The sequence below is a fragment of the Chiloscyllium plagiosum genome, chromosome 30 (genome assembly GCF_004010195.1).
Source record: "Chiloscyllium plagiosum isolate BGI_BamShark_2017 chromosome 30, ASM401019v2, whole genome shotgun sequence".
NCBI lineage: Eukaryota > Metazoa > Chordata > Chondrichthyes > Orectolobiformes > Hemiscylliidae > Chiloscyllium > Chiloscyllium plagiosum.
In genome coordinates this window covers 38,482-42,126 of record NC_057739.1, presented here as the reverse complement: position 1 = coordinate 42,126, position 3,645 = coordinate 38,482, and the positions used below count along the sequence as shown (strand labels likewise).

Sequence of the window (3,645 nt, the reverse complement as noted above, 5' to 3'; positions counted from 1 at the left end):
CTCTGCTAGGAGGTGTCCAGTCTCCCCAATGTAGAGGAGACCGCATCGGGAGCAACGGATACAGTAGATGATATTAGTGGATGTGCAGGTAAAGCTTTGATGGATGTGGAAGGCTCCTTTAGGGCCTTGGATAGAGGTGAGGGAGGAGGTGTGGGCACAGGTTTTACAGTTCCTGCGGTGGCAGGGGAAAGTGCCAGGATGGGAGGGTGGGTTGTAGGGGGGCGTGGACCTGACTGGGCTCGCTGTGATTTAGGTCTGGGAGTGAGGAGGAGGTACGTAGCATGGTAAATAAAGAGCGGAAAGTGGGAGGTAAGTGATGTAACAATGAGCTGAGAGGTTTTACAAAAAGTTGGTGCACATCTGTAAACACAACTTTGAAACATCCAGGTTCTTGCTGACAACAAACGCCTCAGATGGTGATCGGCCCGAGTGACAGTCTCCATATTTACTGGGGCCAGTGTTCCGCCGCATACATGCACGACCGCCAACTTTGTAGGGGGCAAGTTTCAGCGGGAGAGCAGGATTTACAGAGAGCAAATTCAATCCAAGAGAAATGTCTGTTTCTTCTTCTTTTCCAGACTGTGGCATCATAACAGCCAGCACTGCTCTGATTCACCTTTGTGCTCCCTGATCAACTCTGTCAATATCTAACTTCCTCAGTCTCTCACAATGGGTATGTTTTAGCTCTGATTAGTTTCTTACTGTTACTTTCACAGACATTTTGTAAATAAGTTTTCTACTATTGCCCAAGCCCTGACCATGTACTTTGGGAAAGACGTTCTCAAACGTCTTTCACAGGCAATAATTATTTTTCCAGCAAGAGTGATTTACCTTCCATACCTTCCAAATTCTGCACCATTTTCATTCCCTGTAATTCATTTTGCACTCCCTGAAACGTCAACTATATTTCTCCTTCCACAGGTAAAAAACAATGACTGCAGATGCTGGAAACCAGATTCTGGATTAGTGATGCTGGAAGACCACAGCAGTTCAGGCAGCATCCGAGAAGCAGTAAAATCGACGTTTCGGGCAAAAGCCTGAACTGCTGTGCTCTTCCAGCACCACTAATCCAGAATCTCCTTCCACAGATACCAGTGATCATTGCCAAAGCTTTGTTGCCTGTGGAGAAGGTGATTTTTAACTTTCTTGTACAGTTGCAGCTTGTGTGATGAAGGTGCTCCCACAATATGTTTGGGTAAAGAGTTACATGTCATTCACCCAACAGTCAGGAAGAATTGATGATATATGTCAAAATCAGCAAGAGTTTATGTTTTTATTTTGTTTATAATTTCACAAAAATATTATTGAGAACCTTTGACATCAGGCCACAGATTAGGTCAAGCATTGCCAAGCTAGCAGGTTTACAAGAATGTCTTCAAAGAGGAAAGCAGACCTGTGAGGTTTAGGATGGGAATTTGAGACCATGTTGTTTTGGCAACTGTAGAAACAGCCACATAGGTAAAACAGTGAATAAATGCATTATTGGAGTTTGAAACAAAATGAGATTTCAAAGGTTGTGTGGCACGAGGGAAGTAGGGATGATCACAGCCAAGAATTTAAATCAAGGGTGAGAATTTTAAAATGTTGCGTTTCAACAGGAGCCTTTAGATAGATGAACGAATTTTGGTAAAATTAGCACTTAGGCAGCAGGGATTTACATTTTCTTGAGATTACAGGGAGGTTGAATGTGGAAGGTTGGCTCGGAGTGTGGATAATTAATTCTAGAAGTAACACAGGAATGGATGAGAATTTCAGTGAATGAGATGAGACTAAGGTGGAAGTCGTGTGATGTCACTGAAGTGGAAATAGGTGGTTTTGGTGCTGGACTGACCTGTCACCTCTGGAATTCAGCTGTTTGTCAATTTGTGAATCAGGTCTGTAACACGATCAGGAACTGAGTGCCCCTGGCAGAACCCAAACTGGATGTCGCTGAGCAGATATTGCTTGATTACACTTTTCATCACTTTACTGATTAACAAGAGTAGACTGATGGAAGGGAAATTGGCTGTGTTGAATTTACCCTGTGTTTTTGTGATGAACATACCTGGCTGACATTGTACATTGTCAGTAGATGCAGTGCTGCTGTTCTACTTGGCTTGGTGGTTAGCAAGTCAGAGAGCGCAACTCATCAATACTACTGTCAGAATGTTGGCAGTGCTCATAGCCTTTGCACAATTTGTCAATTTCTTGATATTATTTGCAGTGAATTGAGTTGGCTGAAGGCTGGCATCGGTGATGTTGGATACCACTGGAGAAGGCCGACATGGATCATTCATTTGGCACTTCTGGCTGACAGTTGCTGCAAATACTTGTCTTTTGCATGGATGTGTTGGGCCCCTCCCATCAGTAAGGTTGGAGATTTTTGATGTGCTTCCTCCAGCCAGTTTTTTGAATTGTCACCATTTGACTGTGGCAGAACTGCAGAGCTTAGATCTGACCCAGTGGTTGTGGGATCGCTTTGCTCCATCTCTTGCTGCTTATGCTGTATGGCATGCAGGAAGTCCTGTTTGGTAACTTCATCAGGTTGGTACCTCTTTTAGATATGTCTGGTGCTGCACCTGGCATGCCCTGCTTTATTATCCATTGAACCAGGGTTGATCAGGGGATTAACCCTAGCTTAATAGTAATGGTTGAGTGTAGGATATGTCAGGCCATGAGATTTTAGATTGTGCTGGAGTACAATTTTGCTGTTTTTGATGGCCCACATTGCCTCATTGATACCCAGTTTTGAGTTTCTATTTCTGTTCGAATTCTGTCTCATTTAGCACAGCAATAGTGCAACTCAACACAATGGAGGGTAGTCTCAATTTTAAGGCAAGGCTTTGTCTCCAAAAGGACTCTTATTAATACTGTCATAGACAGATGCATTTGCAGCTGGCAAATTCATAACAATGAGATCAAGTATGTTTTTCGTTCTTGTTGGTTCCCTCATCACCTGCTACAGACTCAGTCCTTTAGAACCAGCTCAATCAGTAATCCTGCTGCTGATCTACTGTTGATGGTGGACATTGAAATCCTATGCCAAGTGGACATATGGCACCACTTACATCCTCAGTGTTTATTCCAAGTATTGTTCAACATGGAGGAGTACTGATTCATCAGCCAAGAGAGGATGGCATGTGGTAATCAGCAGAAGCCATGAGACTTCCTGGCATCCAAAGTCATTGCTGAGTACTCCCAGGGCAAATCCTTTTTGTCTGTATACCACTGTGTCGCCACCTCTGCCTGGTCTGTCCTGCCAGTGGGACAGGACATATCTAAGGATGGTGATGGTGGTGTCCAATATTGTCTGCAAGGTATGATTCTATGAGTATGATTATGTCAGGCTGTTGCTTGACTAATCTGCAAGACAGTTCTCCAAAATTAGGCACTAGCCCCCAGATGTTAGTAAGAAAGACATTGCAGGGTTGAGAATGCTGATTCTGTGAGGAGAAGTTGAGGTCTGTAGATGCTGGAGATCAGAGCTGAAAATGTGTTGCTGGAAAAGCGCAGCAGGTCAGGCAGCATCCAGGGAACAGGAGAATCGACGTTTCGGGCATAAGCCCTTCTTCAGGAATGAGGAAAGTTTGTCCAGCAGGCTAAGATAAAAGGTAGGGAGGAGGGACTTGGGGGAGGGGCGTCGGAAATGTGATAGGTGGAAAGAGG

General features: G+C 44.2%; 1 protein-coding gene across 11 annotated transcripts in view; it reads left to right on the top strand.

The window, feature by feature from the left end:
* Window positions 1-3,645, top strand: part of LOC122564677 (zinc finger protein 239-like) — a 74,498-nt gene that overhangs the window by 40,515 nt on the left and 30,338 nt on the right. For 5 of the 11 annotated variants that reach the window (XM_043719761.1, XM_043719752.1, XM_043719756.1 and 2 more), the window contains one exon: window positions 579-673. The exons of the other annotated variants lie outside the window; for them this stretch is intronic. The gene's annotated coding sequence lies outside the window, so the exon portion shown is untranslated. The remainder of the gene's footprint in view (window positions 1-578; window positions 674-3,645) is intronic. 11 annotated transcript variants of the gene reach the window in all.